General features: G+C 45.3%; 1 protein-coding gene across 1 annotated transcript in view; it reads right to left on the bottom strand.

Annotated features, from left to right (window-relative positions):
• Positions 1 to 12,141, bottom strand: part of ANKRD34A (ankyrin repeat domain 34A) — a 59,063-nt gene that overhangs the window by 9,214 nt on the left and 37,708 nt on the right. The gene's annotated exons all lie outside the window — the stretch shown is intronic.

Raw genomic sequence — 12,141 nt, 5'->3', positions numbered from 1 at the left:
CTTTTAGATTTCTGGATTTTTCCGGTGTTTATAAGTCCTGGTTCTGGGGGAAAGGCAGGATATAAATAAAATAATTATAACAAAATAAAAAAATTCTTTCCAGTAGCACCTTAGAGACCAACTACAGTAAGTTTGTCATTGGTATGAGCTTCCGTGTGCATGCACACGTATCTGAAGAAGTGTGCATGCACACGAAAGCTCATACCAATGACAAACTTAGTTGGTCTCTAAGGTGCTACTGGAAGGAATTTTTTTGTTTTGTTTCGACTACGTCAGACCAACATGGCTACCTACCTGTAACTAAAATAATTATAATTATCCTGCAGAGTGGGGATTAGTACCTCCACGGAGAGTTGCCAGCTGTTCAAATGACCAGTGTTTCTGTGTCCTTAACCGCAGTCATTGATGAGTGCGTGAGGACATTTGACACAAGCCGCAGCTAAGGCCACAGTAGCAAGCTGGGTGGGGTGGGGGGCTAAAAAGTTGGCAACAGCACCTACTGCAGGTTGAGGTCAGGGGACACACAAAATTCCTTTGTTCTCAGTTACCCCAAAATTTTGCTTTCGTCTTTTAAGGTGTGACTCAACAAGTCCACCCAGCCCTTGCCTCACTTCCTAGAAAGACCTTTGCTCATGAGATTGTTCACTAACTCCAGGTCACGGAATAATTTGAGGGAGCCACAAGGAGGGCACCTAGGCTTATTGGTGGGGAACTAACTGCTTGCTGACCCTGTAGCAGGACCTGGTTCAGGGCGGTATTGTAAGTAGAGAGGGATGCCCAGCCAAGTGCCCCAGAGCTGTGGTTCATGTTGGTATTAAGAGAGACATTTCCTCTTTGCAGCCAGCTATGTGAGGGTTTCTGCAAAGCATTTGAATGTCACACACAAATGCAGCTAATTTACACTGGAAATTTTTCTGTCACCCTGGAAGGGTGATCTAATTTAGACCTGTTTGCCTTGCTTGCATTTAGCAATCAAATCTAAAAATGTCAACACGGCCAAGCTTGCCTGATAGCGTATCTGAGGCTAGCATACATTTGCTCACAGAATCATAGAATCATAGAATCGGAAGGTCCCCGAAAGGGGTCATCTAGTCCAAACCCCTTGCGATGGCGTTGACAACGAACTTACGAAATGGAAAAGCTTTCCGCAGAAAAGAAAAGCGATCCTCGCAGTTTGCAGGACATACAGCCCTTGGGCGCCTTAAATAAGGATTTAATGATTATTTTGTCATTTGTATGCTGCCCACCTGACAGGGTTGCCCCAGCCACTCTGGGCGGCTTCCAGCAAAATATGAAAACACAATGAAACACCAAACATTAAAAGCTTCCCTTTTACAAACCCCAAATCTCAGCTCTTGAATTGCAATCTGGGTGAAACCCAACGCAAAGCTCAGGTCAAGCTATTTAAGGTGACCGGGGACCACCTGCATTTTCCAGGAATTGACAGAATGACGAATGGCTACCCTCATCCTTGCAGATTCCCCACTCTCTCCCCCCCTCCCCCCACGCAATGCTCTCCATATCATTTCTCCAGTCCCTCTAGGGGCACTCGAATGAAATCTACAAGAGCCATATATCAAATATTAGCAAAATCCTTATGTCATGCTGGGGGTGTAATAAGGCATACAGTTCCATCTTGGGTCTCCCAGGAAGATGCATAATTTATCCTCAACGAGCCTGGCTCCAAATTAATGACAAATCTGATACTAAAGCCCTTCGCCTTGCCTTCCTCCACCCAGATTCCCCTCCTCCCCGGAGACCTGGACATATTTATCATAGCCGGAAGTAGGTCTCAAGAGAGCTCTCCGCTTGAATCTCGGACCCACTCAAAACAGCAAACGTTTGATGACCATTGCTGGGCAAACTGACTTTATTGAGAGATACTTCATTAATGCCAAGTGGGTGGGAGGGAGGCAGATTGATCTTTTGCAATTATTATTATTATTATTTTAAAAAGATCGAAAACTGGAATAACTGAAGAAATAATCTCTCTCTCTCTCTCTCTCTCTCTCTCTCTCTCTCTCTCTCTCTCTCACACACACACACACACACACACACACTTTATTTTTAGCCTTGCATCTTCTTGGCTCTTACGGTAGGAGGGGCAAGGAGGTGGCATTTATTTGGCAGACTGATAGAGGGGTAATATCTACCACTAGAGAGAGGTGTGTGTGGTGGGGTGTGCTGTTTCTGTTTGGAATTTCAGGCCTGGATGTTTGGGGATGTGAAGACAAAAGAGATTACTCAAAATTAGTGTGAGTTGTGTGTGTGTGGGGGGGGGGTTGCTTCCACTTCGGTTACATAACAGTAGGGAAGTGAGCCCAAAAGCCAGCCTTAATGAGCGAATGGATTCGTTGTGGTTTTCAGAAGCAAGGCAGAAAGGGTGCCTTTGCATATAGCCAAGATATCAGTAATATTCCCCCCACCCCAGTCTTCCTGAAACAGGTGTTGTGGGGGTGTGTGATGTGAAACGAAAGGAGGCGTAAGGCATGACTGGATTGGAATACTTTTAGAAATATCCCCACTTCTGAACTGGGAAATCAGGAAAGGGTGGAGACCTTGCCCACACCACACGCAAATTGAGGGTGCATTTTGCTCCAGGCTGTCACTGGCAGATTTAGAGTCTGTTAAACCTGCAGGGAAGAAGGTGGGAGAGTCTGATGCTACTAGGGCCCCTCCTTTTCTTTCCGTGTCTTCGAGACCCCCGTTTTTTTTAGCATTTGGAGATCGGGGATGGGTGGGGGAAAGCAGGGAATCACCCCCCTGATTTTGGTAGGGATTTTCTTCAAGGAAACCAGGGAGCTGGTTCCTTCAAAGACCCAGCAGCCTGCTGGGTCTGAGGTCCCCCCCCCAACCTCAGAAATCAAAGGAAGCCCCCACCCCCAAAAAGATATTCTGATTTTGTCACACTCTCTCGACCCTGGTGGGAAAGCAACATGCTTTTGTCACACTTTCGACCCAGATGCAAAAATAACATGATTTTCTCACACTTTCAGCCCTGGCGCAAAATGACACTGGGCAGTTCACCCCACCCCACCCTGGCCTGACTCTCTTAATGCTCATGAACACCCCAAACTCCCTGCCAGCCCTTCTCCCCAACAGATGGCCACCTGGTTGAAGAAAGGTATTTAAAATTAAAACCCCGTTTCATTTGGTTTAAAAAAAAACCGAGGATCAAAGTTTGCATCCCACAGCCCAGGGGAAACGCAGCCACCGCTGCACACCTGCATGGAACCCAAACAGCTCTGCTGGAAAAGGTACCTGGCTGCGTCGTCCGGGGGTCTTCTGTGATCCACCACCACCCTGCCGGGGGCTGGCAAAGCGAGGCTCCTCACCCGGGCTGCATGCTTCTGCTGCGCTCCCTGGAGGAGGAAGGTGGGGGGGGGGGAGCCACGGAGCAGGGGGGCACTGGCGATCTCGCCCGTCTACTCTGCACGCCGAACACGTGTCCTCCTCCTCCTGCTGCTGCTCTCTGGCGCTGTGTTATTTTGGTGCCTGGGAATGATGCTAACCCCCCACCCCCCACCCGCTCCGCTGCTTCGGGGATGGAGCGAAAGGGCCAATCGCTACCCAGCCATCTCCAAAGATCATCCAGTTCCTTTAAGATTTGGGGAATTGGGGGGGGGGGGCGGCGCGGCGGAGGCGTCTATCTCTCCATCCATCTATCCTACCAACCAACCATTCTGAGGTTCGCAAGGCTGGATGGCGGATTCTGCTATTTTTAGCCCCCTCAAATGCAAGGGAGAGAGGACCCCCCCCCGCCCCAATTAAAACATACACTGCACCACCTTTCTCTCTTTTTTGGGGTGGGGGAGAGAAGATCGCCTCTTAAAGGCTCGCTGCTAGCCAAGCCAACGCTTATGAATTTTGTTCTCTTTGCTAGGGTTAGTGTCCCCACCACCACACCACCCCTTACAGTAATTTTGGGGCGTTTTCTCCCCACCACTTACAGTAATTTTGGGGCGTTTTCTCCCCACCACTTACAGTAATTTTGGGGCGTTGGTGAGTCACAGTACAGGTTTAGTCCAGGTGGCGTTAATTCTGCAATAAAAGAGCAGCAGGTCATTTCTTTCTTTGTAGTCTTTGACTGTCGGGTCTTTCATGTTGGCACTGGGAAATGAATTATAATAATCACAGAGGCAGTGTGGTGTAGTGGTTAGAGTGTTGGACTGCTAGGGTCTGGGAGAGACCGTGGTTTGAATTGCCAGTCAGCCATGAAACTCACTGGGTAGGGGGAGGGGGGTCAGTTGCTGCCTCTCATCCAAGCCTGCCCTGCAAGGTTGTTGTTCTGAAGGTTAAATGAGGAGGAGGAGGAGAACCACCTTGAGGTGGGATATAAATGCAGGAACATTTAAAAACGCAAAATTGAAAAAGAAGGAATCTTTCCCCACAAACCTGAAAGTACACTATAAAATTATTTAATTATTTAATATGCCATGTACAGTATTTATTTCCTTCTGCCTCCTCTCCCCCCCCCCAAAAAAACCCCTCTTTATTGACTTAGGGAAGATCTTTTTTGTATTCTGAACAGAGGGTAAAGTTTATTCTGAATTTGGTAAGTAAGATACCTGATGGCGACAATCAAGTGAAAAGCACATGTAGGTTGTCTGATTCTGACAACTTCGTGACTGGCAAAGTTGTGAGATTTGCAGTGGCTGCCGGAAAGCCAAGGAGAAATTTTACTGAGGTCAATATCGTGAATTGCAAAAAATAAATAAATAAAATTAATTGGATGGTTTTAATGCATTGGTTCTTTTAACTTTTTAAATTATTTTAAGTGTGTGTGTGTGTGTGTGTGTGTGTCTGTGTGATGTTTTAATGTAAATATATTTTTTGGTAAATGCTGTTCTTTAATATTGTATTGGATGGTTGAAATAAGAATAAAACTGCACAGACTTAGGGCAAAACCATACCCTAAATTTAAAGTGCATCCAATGCACATTTAAAGCACACGATAACCCCCCCCCCCAAGAATCCTGGGAAATGTAGTTTCACCCTCACAGAGCTGGAGTTCCCAGCACCCTGAACAAACTACAGTTCCCAGTATTTTTTGGGGAAACTCGTGAACTTTAAACGTGCATTGAACGTGCTTTAAAGGCATTGGTGTGGATCTGCCCTTAGATTGTAAGTCCATGGGGGTGGGGACAAACACAGAAGGACAAACTGGAAAACTACTGTAAGCTGCTTTGAACGCAAGGGATAAAACAAGATATAACCTATTTAATAAAGTAAAACTTAACTGGATTTGCTCAGATTCATCCCTTGCATCTCCCTTTCCTACCTGTCCCCTCTGCTGCCTCCCAAAGTGTCACCCTTTACATTTATTATTGATTGAAAACATTTATAACCTTGCAAAAGCTCCCAGAGCACCTTACAATGAAAACAACACAGACTCTGCCCTTAAGCTCTAAAAAGCCACAGCATAAAAGGAAAGTGGGGAGCGGAGGGAAAAGGAAAGCAAGCCAACCCAGGAAGCCAAATGGTTGATGTTACAAGGCTGCAATTTCTTCAGGTCGTGTATGTGTTCAAGGTCTAGGTAAGGATAATTTTTGTTTTTACTTCTCTGTGCACTGTAGTTCCCGGTGCTGTATTGTTTTCTTTAAAAGGAGAGAGACAGAGCGATGGATATGGTCCTCTCTTTCCTTTTCACAACAACCCTGTGAGGATAGCACAGATGAGAAAGGGTGGTCAGCCTAAGGACTTTATTGCTGAGATTTGGGCCTAGACCCCTTGTCAGGCTGCCACCCGCTAAACCAGGCATCCCCAAACTGCAGCCCTCCAGATGTTTTGGCCTACAATTCCCATGATCCCTAGCTAACAGGACCAGTGGTTGGGGAAGATGGGAATTGTAGTTCAAAACATCTGGAGGGCCGAAGTTTGGGGATGCCTGTGCTAAACCATTGTGCCTTTGCCAGAACCCTTGGGCAAAACATCCACTGCCGCCTTCCTTAAGAATTAAAACACACAATATTCGATGCACAATATTATATAATACTAAAAGCAAATAACAATTGCAGCAATAAGGCGAGTCTTTATAAGTGCTACATTTCCCCGCAGACCCAGCAGATATAATTTCCCTCCTACCAGCAATGTCTGCTCTGATTATGGGGGGGAGGGAATCATTCCCTCTTTTATTAAAACTGCTGAGCAGAGCAGGTGTGGCAGAGTCCCATCCGCCAGGGGAATGCAAACCCACAGCATCAAGCTCTGCTCAGATGCCAGCCTTTCTGTACCACACTCCTGTTTCTGCAGCATCAGAATTTCTATGCGTTGAGAGGGTTGATAACCCTTGAGGTCCATTCCAACTTCACAATACTAGTGGTGCCCGCCCTGTGGAATGGCCTCCCAGCAGATGTCAAGGAAATAAACAACTGTCTGACTTTTAGAAGACATCTGAAGGCAGGCCTGTTTAGGGAAGTTTTTCATGTTTGAAGTTTTATTCTGTTTTTAGTGTTCTCTTGGTAGCTGCCCAGAGTGGCTGGGGAAACCCAGCCAGATGGATGGGGTATTAATAATAATTAATAATAATAATAATAATTGTTGTTGTTGTTGTTCTATAGGTACCATGCAAACATGGCAACATAGGAACCTAGGAAGCTGCCTTATATTGAGTCTGGCCACTGGTCCATCATGCTCTGTACTGTCTACACTGACTGGCAGCAGCTCTCCATAGTGTCAGGTGGGGGCCTCTCCCAGTCCTACCTGGGGATTGAACCTGGGACCCTTTGTGTGAAAAGCAAATGCTCTTCCGCTGAGCTGCGGCCCTTCCCCAAAGCAACAGCAATGAAGCAGGCAGTGCCTGGAGGACTTCTGACTGTTTATTTTAACTTTAGAGCATGGGTAGGCAAACTAAGGCCCAGGGGCTGGATCTGGCCCAATCACCTTCTAAATCCTGCCCGTGGACGGTCCGGGAATCAGCGTGTTTTTACATGAGTAGAATGTGTTCTTTTATTTAAAATGCATCTCTGGGTTATTTGTGGGGCATGTGAATTCGTTCATATTCCCCCCCCCCCAAATATAGTCTGACCCCCCCCACAAGGTCTGAGGGACAGTGGACTGCTGAAAAAGTTTGCTGACCCCTGCTTTAGAGTAAATGCAAGGACATAATAGAAGTTTTCAAAATGATACATGGCATGGAGAAAAAAGATTAAGCCGAGGGCCTTCTGGCGGGTCCCTCACTGCGAGGAGAGGGCCTTCTTGGTAGTGGCTCCCGCCCTGTGGAACACCCTCCTATCAGATGTCAAGGAAATGAACAACTATCTGACTTTTAGAAGACATCTGTTTAGGGAAGTTTTTAATGTTTGATGTTTTATTGTGTTTTTAATGTTCTGTTGGGAGCCACCCAGAGTGGCTGGGGAATAAAATGGGTGGGGAAGAAATAATAATAATAATAACAATAATAACTATTATTATTGTTATTATTATTATTATTATACAAATATTATTATTATACAAATTCATGGAGGAGAGGGCTATTGCTGGCTACTAGCCAGGATGGCTATGCTCTGCCTCCACAATCAGAAGCAGCAATGCTTTGAATACCAGTTTCTTGAAAACGCAGGAGGGGAGAGTTGCTCTTGCGTTCGAATCCTGCTTGCAGGTTTCCCATTGGGGCATCTGGTTGGCCACTGTGAGCACAGGATCCCGGACTATATGGGCCTCCTTTGGCCTGATCCAGCAGGCTCTCCTTATGTTTTAACATTCTTATGACATACCTTAGGCATGGGAAATGAGGACTTGTGGGTTGGCAGGTGGCAGAGGGGCGAATCCCTTGACGTCTGAGCGAATAATCTGAACGGGAGAGCTCAGCCCCAGAATATAATGTCAATGTTAGCCCGGAAACCTGTGAAGTAGCGGTAATCATAGCAGCACTTGCCATATTTTTGCAATGTCAAATGATATTTCAAACACATTATCTCTGCAACACCTAAGTGGCTCTCCACTCTGGGATGAAATTGCTCTCCCTCTATTCCTGATGCAGAGCCAAGGGACAATTATCCAGCTGGTGAAATTGTAACTCATTGAAATCCATAGGGTCTACTCACAAAGTAGTAACTCTCTGCTTGCCATGCAGTTCATAGGAAGGAATCTGCAGCCCTCCCCACCGCAAATCCACTGCTTTATTGTCAGGATAAAAGCAGGCACGCATACTTGGGTGCTTTTCAGCAAAGTCTCGCTCAGAGTAAACACATGGAAATTAATGGGCCTAAGTTAGTTCTCGTGGGACGCGGGTGGTGCTGTGGGTTAAACCACAGAGCCTAGGACTTGCCTATCAGAAGGTCGGCAGTTCGAATCCCCGCAACGGGGTGAGCTCCCGTTGCTCTGTCCCAGCTCCTGCCAACCTAGCACTTCGAAAGCACGTCAAAGTGCAAGTAGATAAATAGGTACCACTCTGGCGGGAAGGTAAACGGCGTTTCCGTGCGCTACTCTGGTTCACCAGAAGCGCCTTAGTCATGCTGGCCACATGACCCGGAAGCTGTACGCCAGCTCCCTCGGCCAATAAAACGAGATGAGCGCCGCAACCCCAGAATCGGTCACGACTGGACCTAACTTAACCTTTTCAAGTTAGTTCTCACTGTTATTTTCAGTGGGTCTGCTCTGAGTAGGATTAACAATGAAGACAACCCTTAATGCCTATCTGTCTTCCTGGGGATTTCCTGCTTCCTAGCTCAGTCTATCTGGCTACTAAGCTGTAGAAGCTCTGTGCAGGAAGAAAAAACACCAAGAGTGCATCAGAGCATGTGCAAAGTGCATCCCCACCACCACACACATGCTAGAATGAAGGGTCAGCACGGCCAGCAGTCAGGGATGATGGGAGAATCCAGCTACATCTGGAGGACCACGTCCCCCACCTCTGGTTCAGAAAATACACCTGTGTATTCGAAATACAGTAGATGCCGAAAAGAGATTGCACAAACTGACTCATAATTAAATGCATATTTTTTAAAATGTAGATTGCTACTCCCTGCCCCCCTTTTTTCTCTCCATGTCCACTTCTGCTTCTTTCTCCCCCTCCATCTTCTCCTGCATCTCCCCCCACCCCACGCTCTGTTGCTATGGCAACCACTGGCTGGGCAACACACAGGCATCCCAGGGTGATGGGCTGCTGAGATGCCTTAGCGGATGGAGAAAAGAAGGAGAGAATCTAATATCGATATGTCTCTGGCTCCTGCTCTCCCCCCCCCCCATGGCATCAGCCCACGTGCTAGTGGCTCTGCTATTAATATGATGCGCAGATCAAGAAAACGGTTTATTTTTATGTCTGTGCAATTTTAAGGCCGCTCTCTGAGCAGGGGAAGGAGGAGGGGCGATGAATCACTTTAGCAGCTCCAGAGAGAGATTTTGAGGTGGGGTGGGGGACGGACTCAGGAAATCAGGAGGGGCCTGGGATCAGAAATAGGCGCTTGATCACGGGGATTGTGGCTAATCCTAAAATAGCTCCATGTCTCCCTTCACCTTAGCAGATGTGTGTGTGCCTATTAATGTAGACATTTATTTTCTTACATATACATCCCACATTTTGTGCATCCGAGAACCCAATGTGGCATTCATGGGGTCCCGGGTGGGCCCACCCACCCACCCAGGTACTGACCAGGCCCAGATCAGCTTAAGGCCTTACCTACCTTGAAACCATTATACCTGGAACCAAAAGATCAGTAGAGAGGGAAATGCACCTTTGCGCATGCTCAGAGGAACTTTACTTGATGGTGATGGTGATTTGGCATGTACAATGTACATTGTACAGGCATAAAGGTTCAAACCCCCACTCAACAATGAAACAGACTGGGTGGTCAGCCTACCTTACAGAGTTCTCTTTTTTGCCATATAATTTTTTAAAAAATTTTTAACAATACAATCTCATCTCCTTATTTTCCATATTTTATCCCTTTCGCTTTTTCAAGCCTTGCCTTCCATCAAACCCTTCTTACGATTTTCTAACATTTATCTCTAATATCTATACTTCACTTATCAATCATTGATTTAAATTATTATAAAACCTATCCCTCAAATCCAAATTACAATGACTTTCCTTTTTTATAACATACAAAGCTTCTTGCAATCCTACCAACGTTTTCATTTGAGTGCAACTGTCTTTCAAATAGTCTGTAAATTTAGTCCAATCTTTGATTAACTTCTGGTCCCACTGTTCTCGGATTCTTCCTGTCATCTTACCCAGTTCCGCATACTCCATCAATTTCACTGTCCATTCTTCTTTGGTCGGTAATTCTTCTAGTTTCCATTTTTATGTGATTAATATTCTTGCTGCCATTACTGCATATTGGAAAAGTTTTGTGTCTTGCTTTTTAATTCCAGTACCTGTAATTCCTAGTAAAAAGGCTTCTGGATTTTTTTTAGCAAATGTATACTTCAACATTTTCTTAAGTTCATTATATATCATATCCCAAAAGCCTTTCACTTTCTTACATTCCCACCACATGTGATAAAAGGTACCTTCCTTTTCCTTACATTTCCAACATACCTTACAGAGTTCTCATGAAGATGGAATCATAGAATTGTAGAGTTGGACGGGACAAGGGTCATCTAGTCCAACGCCCTGCAATACAGGAATATTTTGCCCAACGTGGGACTCGAACTTACAACCCTGAGATTAAAAGTATCATGCTCCAACCGGCTGAACTATTCAGAAGCCCTGAATGACACGGGCCTCAAATACCTGAAAGATGACCGCCTTCCCTACAGACCCTCTCAAGTGCTGAGATCTGCAGGGGGGTCCTCTTGGTTGTTCTTCCACCTTCATAAGTTTGGGGTGGTGGTGACCTGGGACAGGGCCCCATAATTGTCTAACTACTTGCCCCATGTAGGTGCATTGAGCACCTTAACTATGCAGTTTTTGGTAGATGCTGAAGACACATTTCTTCACCCTAGCTTTTTTTTTTTACACCAAAGAAAGATACACAAATACATTAAACACGTACAAGCATCACACATATCCAAATTAATTTCATACATATATCCCAGGCATCCCCAAACTGCGGCCCTCCAGATGTTTTGGCCTACAACTCCCATGATCCCTAGCTAACAGGACCAGTTGTCAGGGATGATGGGAATTGTAGTCCCAAACATCTGGAGGGCCGAAGTTTGGGGATGCCTGATATTTCCGAACTTAATATTACAGCCCATAACTGCATTCCCTTTTACCCCCTCTCCCCGCCACTCCCCCCCACCCGTGGGTGATCTCAGTATCTCAATTCTTCCCATTGTTGTGTTGTTTCCCTTTATCAATTCATCCTCTTATTTCATTATACATTTCTTATTTATCTTTCACATTTCACATATTACTGTATCTAATAATAAATCAATTCCAGAACCATGTTTTTTCTCTCCACCCTGGCTTTTGACTCTTGAGATGGATATTTTTAGAACATGCCTTATTTTGTAATTTTAAGTTGTTTAAAACTGTTTTAAATACTGTATTGTGTAAAACTGAACATTAAAATTATTGTTGTTTTTAATTATTTTAACCTGCCCTAGGACATCAGGATGGGGGGTGGGCGGGTAATGAAGTGTGTGGTAATAATAATAATAACAACAACAACAACAACAACAACTGTATAGAATTGCACTGTTAAATATATAAATGAATTTCAATTTTAATATATTTAAATGACATTTATATGTATGCTCATACACACACACTTCATTTAATATATCATGCCTTATATCTGAATGAAAATGTAAAAGAGGGGGAAAATAATATGTAAGGGTTTAAAGATGTAGGAGAGAAGTACTTTGGAACGCCAAGTCTTGGCGGCCAAGACAAATTGCTTGATAAATGTCAATAAACATTTTCCCTAAACAGAAAAAAACCTGCATCCACTCTTATCCCTGGTGTGTGCAAAAATGAAAAGAACGGCTGATAAAACAGAGGGACCAGCCCATAAATTAACTGCGCTGCTGACAGGTCTACTCAGGAGTAAATCCCAATCGCTGGTTTCAAGGTACAGTAAATGCACGATGCAAGGCTGCAGTTCGAGTGACCATTTCTGGGGGGAGAGAGAAAATTGGTGCGGCCCGATCCCCTGCACGTTTACTCTGAAGTAAGCGCCCCTGTGCTCAGTGGAGTCCCCTGTGTTACATAGGCACGGGTTGCAGCCGGCACCCTTTTGAAGGACTTGTTCT

Source organism: Zootoca vivipara, chromosome 16 (genome assembly GCF_965207765.1).
Source record: "Zootoca vivipara chromosome 16, rZooViv2.hap1.1, whole genome shotgun sequence".
Classification (NCBI taxonomy): Eukaryota; Metazoa; Chordata; class Lepidosauria; order Squamata; family Lacertidae; genus Zootoca; species Zootoca vivipara.
This window is presented reverse-complemented; position numbering and strand designations above follow the sequence as displayed.